The sequence below is a fragment of the Phoenix dactylifera genome, chromosome 15 (assembly GCF_051530095.1).
Source record: "Phoenix dactylifera cultivar Ajwa chromosome 15, Ajwa_hap1_PhDact_Kaust_v1.1, whole genome shotgun sequence".
Taxonomy (NCBI): domain Eukaryota; kingdom Viridiplantae; phylum Streptophyta; class Magnoliopsida; order Arecales; family Arecaceae; genus Phoenix; species Phoenix dactylifera.
This window is the reverse complement of record NC_143204.1, coordinates 1,188,998-1,215,280: the sequence shown is the minus strand read 5'-3', so window position 1 is coordinate 1,215,280 and position 26,283 is coordinate 1,188,998. Positions and strand designations below refer to the sequence as shown.

Genomic DNA, 26,283 nt, shown 5'->3' with positions numbered 1-26,283 from the left:
TTTTTTTTCTTCTTTTTCTTGCTACTGCAGCAGCCCGGCTCTCCTTTTTTTCTTTCGAATGAGCGCTCCCCTATTCTTCCTCCCCCTCCCCTTCTTATAGATCGCCGGAGCATGGCGTGGAGGAGAAGCGGGTGCGGAAGGAAAGAGGCGCGGGCTGAGGCGGAGGAGGAGCGATGATCGCGGGATTGTTCTAGTGAAGATGAATCGATGGAGGAGGAAGACAGCTGCGGTTGGATCGCGATCTCTTCCGGATGGCCGCTGGGAAGCTTGTGAATGGCTGGGAGGTGAAGCGGAATCAGTGGAGGAGCGTTGCAGATCTGGAGGACGCCCGGAAGGGAGAACGGCTGGGTGATCGCCGAGATAATCATGAACGGCTGCTGGCGGCATCAACGGGATGCTGAGGTCTTAATACGGGAGCTGGGATCATGGAAGAATCAGTGGAGGAGCATTGCAGATGCGTGGGAGATTTGGGAGAGGCGGATCCCGGCTGGGCGCGGGTTGCTCGGATGCTGGGATTGTGCACGGGAGTGGAAGCCGCGGACGGATGCTGGGCGTTGATCACGGTTGCTGCGACGTTGGAGCTGAAACGGGTCCGGAAGAAGGGATGGACGCGTGAGCCGGTGGGAGACTCGGATGGATCGCGGACAGCAGGGGCGTGGACGAGTGAATTGCGAACGTCTAGGATCGCTGGGACTCAATTTCCGGAAGCTGGGATTACGGGGGAAAGAAGATCATGTGGGAGAAGCTTCACGGGCTCGGGCAGGATCAGAACGGAACTCATCACGGGTGTGGACGACCTGGAGGGGACTCGTTGATCACGGGATGATCGCTGATGTGGCCATTTCGGATGTCCCATTGCGTGTTGTCTTAGGATGGCTGGCATATACCCCTCGAGTGCAAGTGTGCTTGAAGATTGGTGGGTTTGATCACCATGACCAGGTTGGGCGTATGTGGTCTAAGTTATGCATTTGTCTAGGCCCAATTTATTCTAAATACGCATTGTAACTTTGATTTCTGATCACCTGCACCCAATCAAAAATATAATATTAAATTAGTGATAATATCGTTATCCGTTGGCAATAATACTAATTTAAGTAGTATGTAGATCGTACTTTTGTACTCTCATCACACCCCCCAACTAGCTTATTGCTAGTCTCTAGCAATTCAGAGTAACCAATAACATGAGAGTACAAAAAGTGTTGATCAATCCTTTGACTTTTTATTAAGGCTAAAGACATAAAACTAAGATATGTACCCACTTTCGTAGGGTATCACGATTGCACTTAGCACGTACAACAAGCCGTTAAACTCCTAGGTTACCCTAGTGGACGAGTGTTGTCTCGTGAGGGTTTTCAGTAATGTTACCCACAAACATCATTCATAAAATGATATACAATGAAATCTAAGTCAATACACATGTGATATATATATTTTTCTAAAGCTTGGCAACTATCAAAGCAAGGGGAATACTAAAGTGTAGTATGCATAAACAGAATGACTTTCTTAGAGCACTAATACCTCCACCACAACATGGTACCGCTTGAATTTTAGGTGCATACTCAAGTTCGCAAGTGTTTACTACAGTTTATTAGAACCTGATCTATCAAATTTTCAGAATATCACATGTTGTCTACATTCGTCAAGAATGGTTCGTATGTAAAGAAAGAGCTATCAATCCCAACTAAATATCCAAAGTACACAAAGGTCCAATACAATGGAGTCAAACCAGCCATTACCACATGTCACTGGGTTCAGCCCAACCAACCCTATTCATGCTTTTTTTTTTTTTTAGCATAAATATTGGAAACACATATGGTGGTTACAATAGTCCAACCCCCTTAGGCTCTAGCAAGGTCCATGTAGCGAGTTTTCGGCCAATGACTCTTGATCCAGTTGGCTCAAGGCATTAGGTGAAAACACCCCTCGGGCTTAATTACTCGAACCAAACTACACCACGAGGTTAGACTTGTCATCTCCTCATTTATTTATTTATTTATTTATTTATTTTTTTCAAAATAGAGAAGATAAACTGAACCATATAACATGACTGCATCGTGACTATAGGTCAACCAAGGTCGGAACATAAGGCACTTAGGTGATCTAGCCAGGGTATTCAACCTCTATCTTTATGTGAAAACCAAATCATGAACCTTATAGTACGGACAAGGATACTCGTACTTCTTTTACAGATACGGCTTAATAAAAATGCATTAAACAAATATGAACTCCTGAGGCCTTTCTATAATCATTAAGTACATATGCGGGGATCTAATAATAGGTCTCTGATCAGTCATAATATGCATGTGTTCCTTGCCGTAATAGTTGCACAAACTCAATATGAAAATACATGTGCATTTGCTTAGAAAAGAATGCAAAAATTTTTTTTTTTTTTTTAAATCAAAATACTTCCCTCCCCCCAACTTAAACATTGCATTGTCCTCAATGTAATAGATACAAGAAAGCTATAATGAAAGACAGTAGAGAAAATAATATTGAAGAGAAGAGGAATACCTTGAGCTGTTGATATCCAGAAAATAAAACCTACAAAACTAGAAAAATAATCCTAACTAATATACACGTACCTTTGCCTTCATGCTCAGTCATAAGAAGGCTCCCCCAAGAAAAAGGAGTCCTCTTCATCTGCAAAATTCTCAAGAAAAGGTTTTAACCTGTGTCCATTTACCTTAAAAATTTTACCATCCCGTGGATTCTTAATCTCAACCGCCCCATGTGGAAAAACAGTTTTTATAATGTAAGGACCTGTCCATCTCGATCGCAACTTACCAGGAAATAGATGTAAGCGGGAATCATATAAAAGAACTTTTTGCAAAGGTTCAAAAGATTTTTTTAAAATTGATTTATCATGTAAGATCTTCATTCGTTCTTTGCAAATTTTAGCGTTGTCATAAGCATCTCTGCGAATCTCATTAAGCTCGTTTAATTGTAATTTTCTAGCTAGACCGGCATCTTGTAAATCAAAATTTAATTTTCTAATTGCCCAATACGATTTATGTTCTATTTCTACGGGCAAATGACACGCTTTTCCGTAGACTAGCCGGTAGGGAGACATGCCAAGAATGGTTTTGTATGCAGTACGGTAAGCCCATAATGCATCTGATAGTTTCAAGGACCAATCCTTTCGTGATGGGTTCACCGTTTTCTCTAAAATACGCTTGATCTCTCGATTGGCTAACTCTACCTGGCCACTGGTTTGCGGATGATATGGGGTAGCAATTCTATGGGTGACACCATATTTTTTTAATAAGGTTTCGAAAGGCTTATTACAAAAGTGTTTTCCACCGTCACTAATTATGATTTTAGGCATCCCAAATCGTGAAAAAATATTTTCTTTTAAAAACTTCAGAACGGGTTTGTGATCATTGGTCTTACAAGCAACAGCTTCTACCCATTTGGACACATATTCGACACCGACTAAAATGTACTCATATCCAAAAGATGGTGGGAATGGGCCCATAAAATCGATGCCCCAACAATCGAAAATTTCGATAATAGTAATGGGTTGAAGAGGCATCATTTGCCTACGAGTTAGACTTCCAATACGTTGACATGGATCACATGTCCTGCAGAACTCATGGGCATCTTTGAACATAGTGGGCCAATAGAAACCACGTTGCAAAACTTTTGCAACAGTTTTCTTAGAGGCAAAGTGTCCACCGCAAGCATCAGTGTGGCAGAAAGAAAGTACGCTTTGTATATCATGATCCGGTATGCATCGTCTAAAGATTTGATCGTTGCAATATTTAAATAAATAGGGATCGTCATAGTAATAATTTTTTACTTCGCGCAAGAAAATTTTTCTATCTGTCGACCCCCAATGCTCTGGCATCCGGTTTGTAACAAGAAAATTTACAATATCTGCATACCATGGTATACTAGAAAGTGCAAACAACTGCTCTTCAGGGAATGAGTCCTTGATGGAAAACTGTGGCACTGAATCATGAAAAACTAATCGTGATAAATGGTCAGCAACCACATTTTCTACTCCTTTTTTATCTTTGATAGTGATGTCAAATTCTTGGAGTAGAAGTATCCATCGTATTAAGCGTGGTTTGGCCTCTTTCTTATCCAACAAATATTTTAGTGCCGCATGGTCCGTGAAGATAACAATAGGAGCACCAAGGATATAAGAGCGAAATTTATCTAAGGCAAATACTACTGCAAGCAATTCCTTCTCGGTGGTGGTGTAATTCATTTGAGCATCGTTTAAGGTTTTGCTTGCATAGTAAATAACATATGGCTTATTATCCTTGCGTTGTCCTAGGACAGCTCCTATCGCATAGTCGCTAGCGTCGCACATAATCTCAAACGGTAATGACCAATCGGGTGGTCGCACGATGGGTGCAGTGCTAAGCATAGACTTCAACTTTTCAAATGCCTCCTGACAGGTTTCAGTCCAATTGAACGGTGTATCAAGGGATAGGAGGTTACATAATGGTCGAGATATGACACTAAAGTCCTTGATGAATCTCCTGTAAAATCCGGCGTGACCCAAAAATGATCTAACATCTCTAACCGTCTTGGGTGCAGGTAGCTTAGCAATTAAATCAGTCTTAGCTCTATCTACTTCCATTCCTTTCGATGAAACAATGTGTCCTAGGACAATTCCCTTTGGCACCATGAAGTGACATTTCTCCCAATTCAGTATCAAATTCTTTTCTATACATCGAGCTAAGACTGCTTGTAAATGTGACAGGCAATCATCAAATGAGTCGCCAAAAACGGAGAAATCGTCCATAAACACTTCCAAAAAATTCTCGTTCATGTCTTCAAAGATGCTGAGCATGCATCTTTTGAATGTTGCAGGTGCATTACACAACCCGAATGGCATTCGTCGGAAAGCAAATGTGCCAAAAGGACAAGTGAAGGTAGTCTTCTCTTGATCTTCTGGTGCAATTTCAATTTGATAATATCCCGAATAGCCATCAAGAAAACAATAGAAAGCATGTCCTGCAACTCTCTCCAATACTTGGTCTAGGAAGGGTAGAGGAAAGTGATCCTTTCGTGTGACCGAATTAAGCTTTCGGTAGTCAACACACATGCGCCAACTCGTCGGGATACGAGTTGGAACTAGTTCACCTTGTTCATTTTCTACTACCGTCAAACCCGACTTCTTAGGAACAACTTGAGTAGGGCTTACCCACTTGCTATCGGAAATTGGGTAAATAATACCCACATCAAGCAACTTGAGGACTTCTGCCTTAACCACATCTCTCATCGTAGGATTCAACCTTCGTTGCATTTGCCTTGTGGTTTTGGCATTATCCTCCAAATATATCCGGTGCGTGCAAATTAAGGGGCTAATCCCCTTCAAGTCGGCAATAGACCACCCTAAAGCTCCTTTATGATTCTTTAGAACACCAAGTAATTTTCTTTCTTGGTCATGATCAAGTCCAGATGAGATAATTACAGGAAAAGTGTCATTAAGTCCAAGAAAGGCATACTTAAGTTCCTTTGGTAAGGGTTTTAATTCGAGCTTGGGTGCTTGCTCATGGGATGGTACTATTTTCGCCTCTTGAGGCGACAACCTCTCAAATTCTCCTACTTTTGGTCTCCACCCATTGACCATTTTGATATCCAGATTATCCACAATAGGTGTGACTGACAAATCATCGTCATCGGTTCCATTAGGACACCAATCAATTAAACTATCATTGGATGGGTCGTTAATTGCTTTAGCTAACAAATATTCTTCTGCGATGGTTTCAACCCAATCAACCTCTTTACTCTCTTCAGAATCATTGGGTTGTTTGCACACATTAAAAATGTTCAGTTCTAAGGTCATGTTACCAAAAGAAAGCTTCATGACGCCATTCCTACAATTAATCAATGCATTAGAAGTTGCAAGGAATGGACGTCCTAAAATGACCGGAATCTGAGACTGTGAGTTCGAAGCCGGATGTGTGTCCAATACGATAAAATCGACAGGAAAGTAGAACTTGTCTACTTGGACTAATACATCCTCGATAATCCCCCTAGGAATTTTAACTGACCTGTCAGCTAATTGCAAAGTGACGGAGGTTGGCTTCAACTCACCTAAACCAAGTTGCTCATATACAGAATATGGCAACAAATTCACACTCGCCCCTAAATCTAACAATGCTCGCTCTATCCTAAAGTTGCCTATGATGCATGAGATGGTTGGGCAACCTGGATCTTTATATTTAGGGAGAATGTTGTGCTGCAAAATAGCACTCACATTTTCAGTTAAAAATGCCTTCTTCTTAACATTTAATCGGCGCTTGACGGTACACAAGTCCTTTAAAAATTTGGCATATGAGGGTACTTGTTTGATTGCATCAAGAAGAGGTATATTGATTTTTACTTGTTTAAAAAGCTCAAGAATTTCAGAATTTGGTTCGAGCTTTTGCAACGGCTTTAACCGTTGTGGAAAAGGTGGAGGAAAAGGACATTCTACTTTCTCGGTAGAAGTTGGGACCTCAACTTCATCTTTGTCCCTTTCATTGACTTTAGGAGCATCAGAATTAGAAGTAACTTGCGGTTTCAATTGGACGGTTTGATCAATGACTTTCCCATTACGCAAAGTCATAATGCTCTTTGCATGCTCTGTATGTGAACTAGAAGGAGCCGTATTATTACTACCGTGCACTTGTGGGTTAGGTTGGGGTTGAGCTGGAAGCTTACCCTTCTCTTGGGTACTTAGGACGGTAGTCAACATTGACAATTGGTTCCTTATGTCTTCAAAATTTCGAGTATTTTGAGCATTGATATTAGCTTGACCTTGTAGAAAAGTTTGTATGGATTGCAAGGTATCCTCGATATTTGGCTTTTGAGATGGTGATGGTGCATAAGTAGGATGTGCAGGTGGAGGAGCTGAATGGTGTGACTGTTGAGGATGATCGTTTCTCCACCTAAAGTTTGGATGATTCTTCCAACCAGGGTTATAGGTATTCGAGTATGGATCATTATAAGGCTTTTGGTAGGAGTTCATAGCATTTGCTTGATCATGCAAGACTTCTTTGAATGCCGGTATGGTGGGGCAATCTGTAGTGGTATGACCTGACATATCGCAGATACCACAACACTCGTTTCTAAGCTCTATAGTTTTGACAGGCTCAACCTTCCTAAGCTCAATTTCTTCTACCTTCCTAGTGAGGGCTGCCATTTTAGCATGAAGATCATCCCCAGTTCTGAGGTTGTAAAGGCCTCCCTGTACAGAGCTAGTAGGCTTAGGCAAAGACTTGTTGTTTCTATCCCCGTTATCCCAAAGTTGGGCAGTCTCAGCAAGGGAATCCAAATACTCCCATGCCTCATCAGGGTGTTTTTCTAAAAATCTACCATTGCACATGGTCTCTACAAATTGTTTTAACTGTGAAGATAAACCTTCATAAAAGAAGCTAATGGTTCTCCAAGTTTCGAATCCGTGATGAGGGCATGAGAGAAGAAGGTCTTTTAATCTTTCCCAACATTCATAAAATGTTTCATTATCTTTTTGTTGGAAATTGCTAATATGTCTTTTTAAAAAGTTGGTCCTTTGTGTGGGGAAGAACTTCTTTAAAAATTCTCTCTGCATATCTTGCCAATTTCTTATTGATCTAGGTCGCAGAGAGTTTAGCCATGTTTTGGCCTTATCCTTTAGAGAGAAAGGAAACAATGTCAACTTGAGGACATCCTCGGTGACATTTGGCACTCTAAATGTAATGCTCAATTCTTCAAAATCCTTTAAATGAAGATACGGACTCTCGGACTCTAACCCATGAAACTTGGGCAGCAATTGGATTACCCCTGGTTTGATGTCAAAATGACCTACATTATCAGGAAAAATTATGCATGAAGGCTGACTAGTCCTAGCCGGTTGTAGGTATTGTCTTAGAGTCATAACATGGGGTTCTCGTTCTCGATTGTGGTGACTCCCCGCATCTTCATTTAGATCAGCCATCTCAAAAGGTGTGAGATATTGCGAAGGAATTTCAGAAGTATGTCCTAAGGGATGATCTAAAGTTGTACGACTTAATCGACCGGTGTCGTCCCTATTCCACTTTAACATGCAAAATAATTCCCTCTCTTTTTTTTTCTTTCTTTTTTTAAAAAAAATATAAGTACTAACTAAAGATACCCTAAAACGACATCCTAAAACAAAAGTCTTATTCACAATCAAACATGCAACACAACATTACACCTCAATTTCTAATGTTTTTCTTAAATTTCTAGACAGCTCCTAACTGGTTTGAAGAGGACACCTAAGCCTCCAATCCGGTCCAATGAACCGAGTTGACCAGGTAAGCTCCCAGGTAAGTGGAGGGGTCACGATGCGTTCGCAAAGGTCCCACTTAAAACCCACTTGCCTCGAACAAATGAACTGTCTCCCTTATAGGGACAAAGCTTGCCTAGACATCAACTAAGCCACAGAGCGAAATTGGTGCAACTTTCGGCGGTCTTCGTCCTATTGAGCTCGAATGTCCTTAGGGGCCAATGTCTAGTTGATTTTAGTTAAGCTTGGGACATTTATGCACTGGGGTGATTTTTGGGCTAAGGACGAGTGATGAAATCCCGACCTTATCTTTTTAAATAGGTTCAGCCCTTAGAATATTTTATGTTGATGCCTTACACTATATGCAACAATCAAGAGATTTTTTTTTTAATATTTTATGACATGACATTAAATTTCATTGAATAGGCGATCAAGCAAATTAATTATTTTTTTTTAAATTTTATGAGTTGACGTTTGAAATTTGAATTCTGAAATTTGAAACTTGAAATTGGAAATTTTAGGTTTTTTTTTTCTTTTCTTTTTTTTTTGAATAATCACCCTTGATCTATTCTTAAGGTTTCTTTTCTTCAATTTTTAATTAGCAACAAGGGTTAATGAGATATAATAACAATATAATTCTGATTCTAAAAAATAAATGCAGAAAATTCAAAACAGAAATCAGCAAGGTTTCGTATTAATCTGATGGTCTTAAAAATATCAGAATGTCAATCAGACCGTTCAGATTATCTAAGAATGTGTCTTGCACTAGCTGACCAAATTTTAATCAAATCCGACGGCTAATTTCTATGATATCAGAGTTTGATGCAAACTATGTAGGGAATTAAAAATAGTAGTAAAGATGCAATTTTTTTTTTTTTCAAAAGAAAAATACTAACTACTAAGGTAAAAAATTAAATCTAAAATTATGCTAATAACTCAGCCGTTCCCCGGCAACGGCGCCAAAAACTTGGTGCTTTTGAAAAACTGTTCTCCCAAGTGCAGGAGAATCGCACAAGTAGTATAACTCGGAAGTCCGAGGTCGATTCCTCAGGGAACGAAATATGGATTATTAGTTTAATTTCAGATTAATTGATTCAATGAACTTGTGGATTAAGATGATGGTTTGCAAATAGAAAATAAACTAGTAAATAGAGAGTCGAAGTTTGGATATATTAAAAATGGTGTAGGGATCCAGAATCTCCTTTAATAATATCAAGTTCATGCAATAAATTCTATGATTCTTTTGTTTTCTTTTAAAAAGTATAAGCAGATAAAATTTAATTATTGAGTATGTTCTTGATAACATGAATTCTCTTTTTAAGCATTCAACGTGCCTTAGAACGTCAACGATGAATCAAATAATTGAGGAAGACATGTATCAATAAGCATAAATCATAAAAGAATTTTCAACATATGAGAATCATAACATAATCAAAAGATAAATCGTATAAAGCAAAGGATTAGAATTTACATCATGAACTCGGTACACCAAAGGATCCTCCTTCACCCATCACCAAGGATTTTAGCTCATCATCTTCCTCTCTCTTTCTCACTCTTTTTTTTTTTTTTTTAATAACAGAAACAGGGCATCCCCTGTTTCTATTTTTTTTTTTTCTTCTTTTTCTTGCTACTGCAGCAGCCCGGCTCTCCTTTTTTTCTTTCGAATGAGCGCTCCCCTGTTCTTCCTCCCCCTCCCCTTCTTATAGATCGCCGGAGCATGGCGTGGAGGAGAAGCGGGTGCGGAAGGAAAGAGGCGCGGGCTGAGGCGGAGGAGGAGCGATGATCGCGGGATTGTTCTAGTGAAGATGAATCGATGGAGGAGGAAGACAGCTGCGGTTGGATCGCGATCTCTTCCGGATGGCCGCTGGGAAGCTTGTGAATGGCTGGAAGGTGAAGCGGAATCAGTGGAGGAGCGTTGCAGATCTGGAGGACGCCCGGAAGGGAGAACGGCTGGGTGATCGCCGAGATAATCATGAACGGCTGCTGGCGGCATCAACGGGATGCTGAGGTCTTAATACGGGAGCTGGGATCATGGAAGAATCAGTGGAGGAGCATTGCAGATGCGTGGGAGATTTGGGAGAGGCGGATCCCGGCTGGGCGCGGGTTGCTCGGATGCTGGGATTGTGCACGGGAGTGGAAGCCGCGGACGGATGCTGGGCGTTGATCACGGTTGCTGCGACGTTGGAGCTGAAACGGGTCCGGAAGAAGGGATGGACGCGTGAGCCGGTGGGAGACTCGGATGGATCGCGGACGGCAGGGGCGTGGACGAGTGAATTGCGAACGTCTAGGATCGCTGGGACTCAATTTCCGGAAGCTGGGATTACGGGGGAAAAAAGATCATGTGGGAGAAGCTTCACGGGCTCGGGCAGGATCAGAACGGAACTCATCACGGGTGTGGACGACCTGGAGGGGACTCGTTGATCACGGGATGATCGCTGATGTGGCCATTTTGGATGTCCCATTGCGTGTTGTCTTAGGATGGCTGGCATATACCCCTCGAGTGCAAGTGTGCTTGAAGATTGGTGGGTTTGATCACCATGACCAGGTTGGGCGTATGTGGTCTAAGTTATGCATTTGTCTAGGCCCAATTTATTCTAAATACGCATTGTAACTTTGATTTCTGATCACCTGCACCCAATCAAAAATATAATATTAAATTAGTGATAATATCGTTATCCGTTGGCAATAATACTAATTTAAGTAGTATGTAGATCGTACTTTTGTACTCTCATCATTGATGTCTAGGCAAGCTTTATCCCTATAAGGGAGACAGTTCATCTGTTCGAGGCAAGTGGGTTTTAAGTGGGACCTTTGCGAACGCATCGTGACCCCTTCACTTACCTGGGAGCTTACCTGGTCAACTCGGTTTATTAGACCGGATTGGAGGCTTAGGTGCCCTCTTCAAACCAGTTAGGAGCTGTCTAGAAATTTAAGAAAAACATTAGAAATTGAGGTGTAATGTTTTGTTGCATGTTTGATTGTGAATAGATTTTTGTTTTAGGATGTCGTTTTAGGGTATCTTTAGTTGGTACTTATATTTATATTTATATTTTTAAAAAAAACATAAAAAAAAATTTAATTAAATTTTGTATGCTAGGTTGGAATAGGGACAACACTGGGCGTTTGAATCAAAAAATTTTTGACAATTCCTTAGATCATATTATTAAAACTCTTTCGCAAAATCTCAGATCTGGGGTGGTTGGGCTCACATTGAACACTGCGGATCGCTTAGCATCAGGATTGGCTCCGGGTGTAGGTAGGGTAAAATCTGCAGGGGTCATGCAAATACATGGGCCCCTTCCCTTCAGGCATTTTCTGAATGAGAAGATTCTCTTTCTACATTCTAGATATATGATGGCTGATGACGATGTAGGAAGTCACCATGGTAATGAAGGTAGACCCCCAGTTATGACACTTCGACAATACTTGCACCCCACTAGGACTAGTCAACCTTCATGCATGATTATTCCTGAAAACGTAGAGCACTTTGAAATCAAACCAGGAGTAATTTAATTGCTGCCAAAGTATCATGGAATGGAATCCGAGAACCCTTATCTTCACCTTAAGGATTTTGAGAAAATTAGCATCATATTTAGAGTGCCAAATGTATCGGAAGACGTCCTTAAATTGACCTTGTTTCCTTTTTCTTTAAAGGATAAAGCCAAAACGTGGCTGAACTCCTGGAGACCTAGATCGCTAGGAACATGGCATGATATGCAAAGAGAATTCTTGAAAAAATTCTTTTCCGCACAAAGGACTAACTTTTTGAAAAGGCACATTAGTAACTTCCAACAAAAAGACTATGAAACATTTTATGAATGCTGGGAGAGATTTAAAGAGTTGCTTCTCTCTTGTCCTCATCACGGGTTTGAAACATGGAGAAGCATTAGTTTCTTTTACGAAGGGTTGTCTCCACAGTTAAAACAATTTATAGAGACTATGTGCAATGGTCTATTTTTGGAAAAGCAACCCGATGAGGCATGGGACTATTTAGACTCTCTCGCAGAGACTGCACAATTATGGGATACAGGAGATAGACTGAATAAACCTTTACCTAAGCCTACTAGCATTGGACACGGGGGCCTTTACAACCTTAGTACTCAGGATGATATTCAGGCTAAAATGGCAGCTCTTACTAGGAAGGTAGAGGAAATTGAACTTAGAAGGATTGAACCTGTCAAGACCGTAGAACATAACAGCGAGTGTTGTAGGATTTGCGAGATGCCTGGCCATCTCACCACTGATTGCCCCACAATACCCGCATTCAAGGAAGTCTTGCACGATCAGGCCAATGTTATGAATACCTATCAAAAATCTTTCAATAATCCTTTTTCGGGTACTTACAACCCTGGATGGAAGAACCATCCAAATTTCAGGTGGAGGAATGACCAACCTCAACAAGTATATAACCCAACTCCTCCACCTCCGCAACCTCATTATGCACACGCACCCCCTCAAAAATCCAGTCTCAAAGAAACTTTGCAATCTTTCATGCAAGGTCAAGCTCAAATCAATGATGAATTAAGAAATCAACTGACAACGCTGACCACTGCTTTAAGTGCTCAAGAGAAGGGTAAGCTACCAGCTCAACCACAACCTAACCCTCAAGTCTACGGCGATAGCAATGCATCATCTTCAACTTTGCATCAAGAACAAGCGAAGAGTATAATAACTTTGCGAAGTGGAAAGGTTATTGACCGACCAGTCCTAGAACAAACATAAGTCATACTTGATTCCGACCCTCCCAAGACAAAAGAAAAGGATAACGAAGAAACTGAAGCACCAACATCTACTGAAAAAATTAAATGTCCTTTTCCTGCACCATTTCCACAAAGATTAAAGCCCTTGCAAAAGCTTGAACCAAACTCTGAAATTTTTGAGCTTTTTAAGCAAGTAAAAATTAATGTACCTCTTCTTGATGCAATCAAACAAGTGCCTTCATATGCAAAATTTTTGAAGGATTTGTGCACTGTCAAGCGACGATTAAATGTCAAGAAGAAGGCATTTTTGGCTGAAAATGTGAGTGCGATTTTACAGCATAACATTCTTCCTAAATATAAGGATCCAGGTTGCCCAACTATCTCGTGCATCATTGGCAATTTTAGGATTGAGCGAGCATTGCTAGACTTGGGAGCGAGTGTGAACTTGTTGCCATATACGGTATATGAGCAACTCGGTTTGGGTGAGTTGAAGCCAACAACTGACACCTTACAATTAGCTGATAGGTCAGTGAAGGTTCCTAGAGGGATTATCGAAGATGTGTTGGTCCAAGTAGACAAGTTCTATTTTCCTGTTGACTTTATCGTACTGGACACACATCCGGCTTCCAATTCACCAACTCAGATTCCGGTTATCTTAGGACGTCCATTCCTTGCAACTTCTAATGCATTGATCAATTGTAGGAATGGTGTCATGAAGTTTTCTTTTAGCAATATGACCTTGGAACTGAACGTCTTTAGTATAGGTAAACAACCCAGTGATCATGAAGAAAGTAAAGAAGTTGAATGGGTTGAAACCATTGCGAAAGAATATTTGTTAAAAGAAACATTTACTGAATCGGCCGACAATGGTTTAATAGATTGGTTTTCCGAAGGTACTACTGATGATGTGGTTCCACCTATTTTAGATAATTCGGATGTCATGATGGTCAATAGGTGGAGACCGAGAATAGAGGAATTCGAGCAGTTGCCCTCACAAGGGACAAAATTTGTACAATCTCGGAAAAAAGCACCCATACTTGAGCTGAAACTCTTACCAAGGGAACTCAAGTATGCCTTTCTTGGACCCGATAACACTTTTCCTATAATTATCTCGACTGAGCTCGATATTGATCAAGAAGGAAAATTACTTACGGTCCTAAAGAGTCATAAAGAAGCACTTGGATGGTCGATTGCAGACTTAAAGGGGACTAACCCTTTGATTTGCATGCATTGGATATATTTGGAGGATAATGCGAAAACCACAAGGCAAATGCAGCATAGGCTGAATCCGACAATGAGAGATGTGGTTAAAACAGAAGTCCTTAAGTTGCTTGATGTGGGTATTATTTACCCGATTTCCGACAACAAGTGGGTGAGTCCTACTCAAGTTGTGCCCAAGAAAGCGGGTCTGACAGTAGTCAAAAATGACCAGGGTGAACTAGTCCCAACTCGTGTTCCGACGAGTTGGCGCATGTGTGTTGACTATCGAAAATTGAATTTGGTCACTAGAAAAGATCACTTTTTCCTACCCTTCCTAGACCAAGTTTTGGAAAGAGTTGCAGGACACAAATTCTATTGTTTTCTAGATGGCTATTCCGGGTACTACCAAATCAAAATTTCACCTGAGGATCAAGAGAAGACTACCTTCACTTGTCCTTTTGGCACATTCACTTTTCGTCGGATGCCATTCGGGTTGTGCAATGCACCTGCGACATTCCAAAGACGCATGCTCAGCATTTTTGAAGACATGAACGAGAAATTTTTAGAAGTGTTTATGGATGATTTCTCTGTTTTTGGCGATTCATTTGATGATTGTTTATTACATTTACAAGCTGTCTTAGCTCGGTGTATAGAAAAAAATCTGATACTGAATTGGAAGAAATGCCATTTCATGGCGCCAAAGGGAATTGTCCTAGGACATATTGTTTCATCGAAGGGCATGGAAGTTGATAGAGCCAAGATTGACTTAATCGCCAAGCTACCTGCACCCAAGATGGTTAGAGATGTTAGATCATTTTTGGGTCACGCAGGATTTTATAGGAGGTTCATCAAGAACTTTAGTGTCATAGCTCGACCATTATGTTACCTCCTATCCCTTGATACACCATTCAATTAGACTGAAATCTGTCAAGAGGCATTTGAAAAGTTGAAGTCTATGCTTAGCACTGCACCCATCGTGCGACCACCCGATTGGTCATTACCTTTTGAGATCATGTACGATGCTAGCGACTATGCGATAGGAGCTGTCCTAGGACAATGCAAGGATAATAAGCCATATGTCATTTACTATGCAAGCAAAACCTTGAACGATGCTCAAATGAATTACACCACCACCGAGAAGCAATTGCTTGCAGTAGTATTTGCATTAGACAAATTTCGCTCTTATATCCTTGGTGCTTCTATTGTTATCTTTACGGACCATGCAGCGCTAAAATATTTACTGAATAAGAAAGAGGCCAAACCATGCTTAATACGATGGATACTTCTACTCCAAGAATTTGACATCACTATCAAAGATAAAAAGGGAGTAGAGAATGTGGTTGCTGACCATCTATCACGGCTAGTTGTTCATGATTTGGTGCCACAGTTGCTCATCAAGGACTCGTTCCCTGAAGAGCAATTGTTTGCACTTTCTACTATGCCATGGCATGCTGATATTGTAAACTTTCTTGTCACGAATCGGATGCCGAAGCATTGGGGATCGAATGATAAGAATAATTTCTTGCTTGAAGTAAGGAGTTATTATTATGATGCCCCCTATTTGTTCAAGTATTGCAATGATCAAATCTTTAGAAGATACATACCGGATCATGAGATGCAAAGTGTACTCTCTTTTTGTCATGCCAGTGCTTGCGGAGGACACTTTGCATCTAAGAAAACGGCAGCTAAGGTGTTACAATATGGTTTTTATTGGCCTACACTATTTAAAGTTGCCCATGAGTTCTATAGGACATGTGACCCATGTCAACGTGTTGGAAGTCTAACTCGTAGGCAAATGATACGTCTTCAGCCCATTACTGCTATTGAAATTTTTGATATGTGGGGCATCGATTTCATGGGCCCATTCCCACCGTCTTTTGGATATGAGTACATTTTAGTTGGTGTTGAGCATGTGTCCAAATGGGTGGAAGCTGTGTCTTATCGAACAAATGACCACAAACCAGTTTTAAAATTTCTTTAAAAAAATATATTTTCTAGGTTTGGGATGCCCAAGGTTATAATTAGTGATGGGGGAAAACATTTTTGTAATAAGCCTTTTGAGATCCTGTTACGAAAGTACGGTATCACTCATAGAATTGCAACTCCTTATCACCCGCAGACTAATGGCTAAGTAGAGTTAGCCAATCAGAAGATTAAACGAATTTTAGAGAAAACGGTGAATCCATCATGCAAAGACTGGTCTTTAAAACTTTCTGACGCATTATGGGCTTACCGTACTGCTTATAAAACTATTCTTGGTATATCCCCGTATCGGCTAGTCTATGGAAAAGCATGTCATCTATCTGTTGAAATAGAGCATAAATCGTATTGGGCCATTACAAAATTAAACTTTGAATTACAAGATGCTGGTTTAGCTAGAAAATTACAACTAAGTGAGTTGAATGAAATTCGTCGGGATGCATATGACAATGCTAGACTTTGTAAAGAACTAATAAAAATTAGGCATGATAAATCAATTCTAAGAAAATCTTTTCAACCTGCACAAAAAGTTCTTTGTTATGACTCTCGCTTACATCTATTTCCTGGAAAGTTACGATCAAGATGGACAAGTCCTTTCATTGTAAAAACTGTTTTTCCACACGGGGCAGTTGATATTGAGAATCCACAGGATGGCAAAATTTTTAACGTAAATGGATACAGATTAAAACCTTTTCTTGAGAATTTTGCAAATGAAGAGGACTCCTTTTCCTTAGGGGAGCCTTCTTATGACTGAGCATGACGGCCAAGGTATGTGTATATTAGTTAGAATTATTTTTTTTCCTTTTATTTCTAGTTTTCTTCTTATTTTGTAGGTCTTCTTTTCTGGAAATCAACAGCTCAAGGTATTCTTCTTCTCTCCAATATTATTTTTTCTACTGTCTCTAATATATAATTTTCTTGCATCTTTTACATTGAGGACAATGCAATGTTTAAGTTGGGGGGAGGAAAATATTTTGCAAAAAAAAAAAACTTGTTTTTGCATTTGATTTATTCTATTACTTTCTTTTCTGAGCAAATGCACATGTATTTTCATATTGAGTTTGTGCAACTATTAAGGCAAGGAACACATGCATACTATGACTGATCAGAGACCTATTATTAGATCCCTACACGTGTACTTAATGACAATAGGAAGGCCTCAGGAGTTCATATTTGTTAACTGCATTTTTGTTAGCCTTATTCGTAAAAGAAGTATGAGTATCCTTGTTCATACCATAAGGTTCAGGATTTGGTTTTCACATAAAGATAGAGGTTGAATATCCTGACTAGATTACTTAGGTGCCTTATGATCCGACCTTGGTTGACCTATAGTCACGATGCAGTCACATATATAATAAAAATATTTATATGTTCAGTCTACCATCTCTTTTCTTGCATAATTATTATTCAAAAAAAAAATACTTATGATGACAAGTCTGGCCTCGTGGCGTAGTCTGGTTCGAGTAATTAAGTCCGAGGGGTGTTTCACCTAATGTCTTGAGCCAACTGGATCGGGGGTCATTGACTGAAAGCTCGCTACATGGACCTTACTAGAGCCTAATAGGGTTGAATAGCTATAGTTATCATGTGTATTGACAAAAAAAAAAGTAAAATAAAAATAAGCATGAATGAGTTAGTTAGGCTGAACCTAGTGATATGTGGTAATGGCTGGTTTGACTCCATTGTATTGGACCTCCGTGTACCTGGGTTGTTTAGTTGGGATTGATAGCTCTTTCTTTACATGCGAACCATTCTTGACAAATTTAGACAACATGTGATATTTTGAAAATTTGATGGATCAGTTTCCAACAAATTGTAGAAAACAATTTTGAACTTGAGTAGTACCCCTAAAACTCAGGCGGTGCCCTGTTGTGGTGGAGGTATTAATACTCTGAAAAAGTCATGCGATTTGATGCACACTACACTTTTATATTTCCTTGCTTTGACAGTTGCCATACTTAAAAATATATATCAATTAATTACATGTGTATTAGCTTAAAATATATTTCATATTTCTATTAGAATCTCATGTCATATCATTCATGATGTTTGTGGGTAGCATCCCTGAAAATCCTCACGAGACAACACTCGTCCACTAGGGTAACCTAGGAGTTTAACGGCTTGTTGCACGTGCTAAGTGCAATCGTGATTCCTATGAAAGTGAGTGCTTATCTTAATTTTATGCAATTAGTTCTAATAAAACATCAAAGGATCAACCAACACCTTTTGCACTCTCATTTTATTATCTGCTCGTAAATTGCTAGAGACTAGCAATAAGCTAGTTGGGGGGTGTGATGAGAGCACAAAAGTACGATCTAAGTATAAATTAACTTAGCCTAATGCTAACAAAATAATGATAAATAATAGGTGTTAACATTTGCATGATTAAATATTTTATCCTTAGCACTTATTATAATTTTCATCATTGAACAGAGCCGTTGGCTCTTTTCAGCTGAATCAAATTCAAAACTTCAAACCGAACAACTACCTCATTCCAACTGATTAACCCTTCATTCAACCTGGATTAATTCCAATCTTCCTCCCCAAGCACCACGGAAGAGCTTTTCTTCCGGATTTCTTCCCTTCCGCATCCAAAGCTCCTTCCACGTCATTTTCTCCCCTGTTTCGGAATGGAACCACATGATCCACGGGTAAACTCAAATCCCAGCTCCTTCAATCCGTTTTCTTCCTTCCATTTGCAAGAACCCAGCGTCCCACATGATCCTTGATAAGTGCTTAATAATTTATAATTTAGTTATCTTTCCATAGCACTTATCAATGTTTTTAAACTGATAAATACATATTTTACCATGAAATTGAATAAACATTGAATTAAATTTAAATTATGGTAAGAGGTAAATAATTCTTTTCTCAAAACAGACTCTAAACTTGTCTCTCTCCTGGTTATAATCTTTCATGAAAACATATAAGGAGGAGATTGTGTTGACCCGATTTGGTAACCTAATGGAGTTGTAATCAAGCTAAGGCTATAATTAAATGGGTTTTGGTCCTAATTAGATTGAAAGCTATAATTAATTATTTTTGTATGGGGAAAATGTTTGATTAATGTTATTAAGTCACGGTCCTGTTTTTAGTTTTATCGAGTCTGGTCTGAAGCAGTTTAGCAATAGTTGAATTTAAATAACATTGGGCTCGAGATCAAGTTCAAGCAAATTAAAGATCATAACCTACCTCAAATCCAAAGCCAATTCCCAAACCAATCCTATTCCTTTCCCGCGACCACTATCCAAGCAATCCAACGGTTCAGAAACTCCCGTCTCCGCATCACATTTCCAAACTAAGCAAAATAGAGGAGATCCTTGTTTTAAATTTATATATGCCCATTTTCATGTCAAAATAAAGCAAGAAAAATAATTTTTCCCAAAAATTACCGGAATCACTGTTCAGGTGAACAGTATTCCGAGGTAACACTGTTCATATGAACAGTGTTCCGTGAAAAACACTGTTCATATGAACAGTGTTACAAAAAAAATATATAATATATAAGCCACTGTTTATCTTCTTCCTCCCTCCTTGCATCAGGGCCGTCCACCTTCCTCCCGTCGATCCCGCGTCGTGCCCACCGCGTTCATGCCATCTCCTCTTCCGGATTCCCAGCTCCTCCGCCATCAACCACGTGCGGCATCTCCTCTTCCGAATTTCCAGCTCCACGCCGTGACCAGCGCCTCCGCACGGCTGCCATTCCGAGCAACCGAGACAGCATCGCATCCCAGCGTATCACGCCATGGATCCGATCACTTTCTTCTTCCGCTTCCCCCCCAGCATCCTGTTTCTCCGCCATCAACCGGTGCAGCCTCTCTTCCCAGCTCCTCCGCCATCAAATCTCTGTGATTCAGCCTTCTCCGCGATCATCGTCTGCCCAGCCGTCCGTGATCGGCTCGTCCAGCTCCTTCCGTCGATCCCGCGGCCATCTCACCTTATCTCATCTGCACATCAACCTCCCATCGATCCAGCGGCCATCTGCATTCAACCCGGCACTCCACGGATCATGCTTTCCTCCCGAGATCCAGCCATTCGCCATTTTCGTCCGCGAGCTGCCCTCCAGCATCACGCCCCGAAATTAGCCGCCCGTGATCTCTTCTCCCTTCCCGAATGAGCACACTGGATGACTATAAAAGGGGGGGGCTCGGTTGAGAAGAAAGAAAAACAGGGGAGACCCCCTGTTTCAGTGAAAAGAAGAAGAAAGCCGAGAGGGAGATGAAGATGGGAGGACTTCCGGCCACCATGAGCAGCTAAGCCTCGGTTTAGGGGTTTGATGAAGCCATGGATGAGTATTTGTGTTGCATTTCTTTGATTTTTAGCGTTGTAAGACAGTTGCATACTCGATGAAATTATGATCTTAAAATGTCTTGTTTAATTTATGTAAGATGTTTATCTTGTAGAAAGTCTTTGCATGAATTAATCTAGTTTATCGAAATTGAATCCAATACCTGTGGTTTGGAAGAGATTGCTATGCAACTATCGGATTTATCTTTGAAAAATTAATCCTCAGATGAATCATGCTAAATAGGACAGACCATGCCTATCCTTAGAAAAGATGGTTTGTGCCAGGCTTAGATGACTCATACTGTGGGTTAGATTTCAGCTTTTTGTATAATTGCCCTAACTTGTAGTTAAGAGCAATCAGATCATACACGCATCTAAGTCATTGAAAGCATCACAATTACGAATCCATCGGTGGATTCTAGCCCTAAACACCTCTCTCCATAGATAATTCATACTACTACACCCATATTAATTCTTAGTTTTTATCATTTACTCTAGCTTATCCCCTTTGAAGTAATCATTTAATTAGGAAAAATAACTTGTCTCCAATCCCTGTGGACCGACACCCGTAATCACTATCCTACAGGATACGTGCTATTGCGTGGTTTATTTTCAAAATTGAAATAACCGATCAATTTTTGGCGCCGTTGCCGGGGATTGCTAGCATAGTTAGTTTTCTTATTAAAAAAAAATTATTTAAAAATTAAAAAAAAAATTTCTTTAAAAAAAAATTTCTATTATTGTTACTTTTCTTATCTTCTTTTTCTCCCTTACTAATTTTTATTTATTTATTTATTTTTTTATCAGGAATCGAGGAAAAAAAATCTGGGATGATCAAAAGGAGAACTGCCGGAAAAGAAATGCTGTAGAGGTTTGCAAAAAAAAAAATATAAAAAATAAATTGCTGGGGAAATTTCCTTTGGTAACCTCTAAACTTTTCTTATTTAAATTAATTATTGGTTTGAAATTTTGTGGTGATTGTTTGATTTTAATTATAGCAAAATTGTGAATGCATGCTTGATACACATACACAAATCAATTTGCACATAGTAAGGGCAATCACCCCAACAAGATAAGAGCCGGATTTCATCACCGGACTCTTGCCCAATTTAGGTGAACTCAATCTCACATAGTGTCATCTTTAATTAAAATCAATTAGACGTTGGCCCCTAGGGACATTCGAGCTCAATAGGACGAAGATCACCGAAGGTTGCACCAATTTCGCTCTGTGGCTTAGTTGATGTCTAGGCAAGCTTTGTCCCTATAAGGGAGACAGTTCATCTGTTCGAGGCAAGTGGGTTTTAAGTGGGACCTTTGCGAACGCATCGTGACCCCTCCACTTACCTGGGAGCTTACCTGGTCAACTCGGTTCATTAGACCGGATTGGAGGCTTAGGTGCCCTCTTCAAACCAGTTAGGAGCTGTCTAGTGATTTTAGGTCAAAGACTAGGATTGATATGCTTTTCTCTTTTATTGCATGCTTGATTAATCGAGTACTAGTGTATGCACGGTAGTCGTTCTAGAGTACAAAACCTATTACCTTTTGACCCTGAAATAGAACGAACCCTTAGGAACATTCGAGCTAAGATCAAAACATTAGGATCATCCCCACCTCTTAAGATGGCTGAAGAACAACCCAAACTCCTGAGGGAATACTTTACTCCCACCATTTACACTTCCCCATCTTGCATTCGATTACCTGAGGTAGCAGCTGTACAATATGAAATAAAGTCTAGTGTGATCCAAATGCTCCCATCTTTTTATGGGCTCACCAATGAAGACCCATACAAACATTTAGATGAATTTCTTGAGATTTGCACCACTGTCAAGATTCAAAACTTCACTGATGATGCCTTGAAACTTAGGTTATTCCCCTTCTCCCTTAAAGATAGAGCCAAACAATGGCTGAATTCTTTAGAAGCTAACTCAATTCGTTCTTGGGATCAAATGCAACAAGAATTTCTTAAAAAATACTTTCCCATAGGAAGAACGAACCAGTTTAGACGTGCCATTACAAGCTTCTCCCAAACTGAGGGAGAAGAATTTCATGAAACTTGGGAGAGATTTAGGGACCTAATCCGTAAATGCCCACATCATCAAATACCTAAGTGGCAGCTAGTGCAATGCTTCTATGACGGATTGACTGAACGAAACCGTCAGATGATTGATGCCGCATGTGGGGGGACATTCATGCTTCAAAATGAGCATGAAGCATGGAAATTATTTGAAAATCTAAATGAAAACTCCCTCCACCATGCTTCATGTTCTCGTCAAGCACCCCCGAGTTCTCAAAGAAAAGGGACCATTTGTGAAATAAGTCATTCTATGGACCTGTCTAGCAAGGTAGATGCATTGTCCCATAAGATTGACCAATTGATGATAGGTGGGCATTACATGAACTCTTCCCAAGCACAAGTGTGTACTATTTGTTCTAGCCCATCCCACCCTATTCATGAGTGCCCTTCAGCGCCCCAATTCTCCGAACTCGTGCAAGAACACATCAATGCTGCTCAAACACTGCCTAGACCGGGTAATGACCCATTTTCCAATACATATAACCCGGGATGGCGAAATCATCCAAACTTTTCTTGGAAGCAGCAAGCTTCGAACACAGCCCAACCCTATTCCCAAAATTTTCAAAATTCTCAGAATTTTCAAACCCAACAAAATATTCATCCCTACCGTCCCTCGACTCAATTTCAACACACTTCTCCTCCACCCCAAAGAAACACAGCCTTTGAGGAGAAAGTGTTGAACGCCCTTCAAGGTTTGGAAACCATTACACAATTAGTGCACTCTCATACGCAATCAATCGCCAAGCTAGAATCCCAAATAGGTCAACTAGCTAATGCACTGAACAAGCGAGAGGAAGGAAAGCTTCCAAGCCAACCACTAAGTAATCCTAGGGGACAATACATGGCTCAAGAAAATCAATTAAATGCAATTCATCATGAACAAGCCAATGCTTTGACTACCCTAAGGAGTGGACGTATAATAGACAATAAGATTGGGGAGGACAACAATAAGGAAGGTGAAGAAGAGGATAGAAATGTGTCAAATGAAAATCTAAAACCTTCTTCTTCTTCTTCAGCTAGTCCATCTTCTGCCAAAACTCACATCCCAAAGGCCCCATTTCCTGAAGCTCTTACTTCACCCTCTCCATTTGGCAAAAAGGGAACTTCATTAGAAGAGATGATAGAGGTCTTCAAACAAGTTAAAATCAACCTCCCACTCCTTGATGCCATCAGACAAGTTCTCTCCTATGCCAAATTTCTCAAAGACCTTTGTACACAAAAGCGAAAATCTAGGACACATGTGCCTAAAAAGGTCTTCCTAACTGAGCAAGTGAGTTCTATTCTCCAACACAACACCCCTCCGAAATTCAAAGATCCTGGTGCTCCCACCATCTCCTGTGTCTTAGGAAATAATTTCATTGATCGAGCACTCTTAGATCTAGGGGCAAGTGTCAACCTTTTACCTTATTCAGTTTATGAGAAACTTGGGTTAGGTGAGTTAAAACCAACCTCGGTTTCCCTTCAATTGGCTGATCGATCTGTAAAAACACCACGTGGGATAATTGAAGATGTTCTTGTCAAGGTAGACAAATTCTATTTTCCAGTAGATTTCATTGTCCTTGATATGGAACATGAACCTAATCCTAAGAAACAAATCCCCGTGATCCTTGGGCGCCCCTTTTTAGCAACAGCCAATGCGTGCATAAATTGTAGAACGGGGGTAATGAATATATCATTTGGAAACATGAAGGTAAAATTAAATGTGTTCAATGCAGACGACCAACCCGCAAGGGAAATTGAATGTTTTATGATAGACAAAATAGATGACCTCATAGAAGGAGATGCAAAAACTATCTCACTATGTCTGGCTGAAGACAATAAACTTAGCGCTTGTTGGGAGGCAACCCAATTCTCTTAGATTATTTCTTAACATTGAGGACAATGTTAGGTTTAGGTTTGGGGGTATTCATCTTGATTTTCATCCCAAAAAAAAAATAAAAAATAAAAATAAAAATAAAAAAAAAATAAAAAAAATATAAAAAAATAAAAAAAATAAAAAAAATAAAAAATAATAATAATAAAATCATTTTTTTTAAAAAAGAAAAAAAATAAAAAATAAAAATATTTTTTTAAAAAAAATGTGTTTATTTTCATTTTTTATAAAATAATAAAAAAAATTATTAAAAAAAAAGTTTTTGTTAAAAAAAAAATCCTAATTTATATATATTTATGCGAGAATGATAAACACACAAGGTATATAAAATCTAAAAAGCCCAATGACTAGTGGAAAGTAATACAAATTTAAGTTCTTTTTATTAAGTCTCTCTTAGGGAGTTGTAAGCTAATTAATACTTTGGAATTTCACTACACACTGGCCGACTCTTCTAAGGTCTAGGCTCGACATTATGTTGAGAGTATGGTAGCAACCTTGGACCCTGATGAATCATACTTATCTAGTCCAAAAAAAAAAAAAAAAAAAAATCATCAATAATAATGGATTTAGTCAGGAACATCGAAAAGGGCTACCTATTGTCAAAGGTCAAGTGGGCTTGTGATGAGGACTCCGAGCATAAGTCCATAGGGGAGTCTTGATGCCCGACACCTTATGCCAACTGGTGTGAGAGTTGTCGACTGATTGCTCGTTACACGGAGAAATCACCACAAGAGTAAAAGTGCACAATTTATATATCTTTCTTAAAAAAGAAAAGAAAAAAAAAGGAAAAAATGCTGTATTGACCGAAAAGACAATAGTGTGAAAGCCGTCGTTGTAAAAATTCGAGTAAACTGGAATATTACAGATAAAGCCCGTGAGGTACTAAAGTAAACATCCACAACTCTCGAAATCCTGCAGATAAGATGATTTTGAATCAGTGAGTAGGTTCCTTCGACCAATCCTTGGAAACTACTGGTATTAGCAATATTTTGGAGATCCGAACTCTTAGCTTGGGTACGGTCCAGATTTCACCGAGCACTCCAGTATAAATAAGTCTTACAACTCCCTAAAAGGAAACTTAATGACTTTAACTTAGATTGCATACTAATCTAGAATTTGGGCTGACTTAGTAAATAAAACCGTGTGTGCTTTGAAATTCTTATCATTTATGTATCTTAAATTAGATTTTAATTAAAAAAAAGTTTTTTTTTTCCTAGCTAGTATGCACTTGGAATTTGAAGTTTCATCAATCGAATTAAAAAAAAAAAAAAAAAAACAACAACAACAACAACAAATTAATCATAACAATAAATGATATTGAAGTTTGTGGGTATCTTCACTGGAAACCCTCACGAGACTATAACTCGTCCACTAGGGTAACCTAGGGGTTTAAAGCCTTGTTACATATGGTAAATGTAACCGCGATGCCTGCGAAAGTGAGTTAGAATTCTTCTTTAATTTTGCTCGAGGACTAGCAAAACATAGGTTTGGGGGTGTGATAAGTGCTTAATAATTTATAATTTAGTTATCTTTCCATAGCACTTATCAATGTTTTTAAACTGATAAATACATATTTTACCATGAAATTGAATAAACATTGAATTAAATTTAAATTATGGTAAGAGGTAAATAATTCTTTTCTCAAAACAGACTCTAAACTTGTCTCTCTCCTGGTTATAATCTTTCATGAAAACATATAAGGAGGAGATTGTGTTGACCCGATTTGGTAACCTAATGGAGTTGTAATCAAGCTAAGGCTATAATTAAATGGGTTTTGGTCCTAATTAGATTGAAAGCTATAATTAATTATTTTTGTATGGGGAAAATGTTTGATTAATGTTATTAAGTCACGGTCCTGTTTTTAGTTTTATCGAGTCTGGTCTGAAGCAGTTTAGCAATAATTGAATTTAAATAACATTGGGCTCGAGATCAAGTTCAA

At 39.4% G+C, this 26,283-nt stretch overlaps 2 non-coding genes and 1 pseudogene across 2 annotated transcripts; 1 reads left to right on the top strand and 2 right to left on the bottom strand.

Annotated features, from left to right (window-relative positions):
• Positions 1–7,397: 7,397 nt before the first annotated feature.
• Positions 7,398–7,506, top strand: LOC120105123 (small nucleolar RNA R71). The gene has a single exon (XR_005507509.1). It is a non-coding gene; the product is annotated as a small nucleolar RNA R71 (small nucleolar RNA).
• Positions 7,507–12,001: 4,495 nt separating this feature from the next.
• On the bottom strand, positions 12,002–12,099 carry LOC113463132 (small nucleolar RNA R71; annotated as a pseudogene).
• A 10,293-nt stretch (positions 12,100–22,392) lies between these two features.
• On the bottom strand, positions 22,393–22,498 carry LOC149751185 (small nucleolar RNA R71). Its single transcript, XR_016398590.1, has one exon. It is a non-coding gene; the product is annotated as a small nucleolar RNA R71 (small nucleolar RNA).
• Between the last annotated feature and the right edge of the window lie 3,785 nt (positions 22,499–26,283).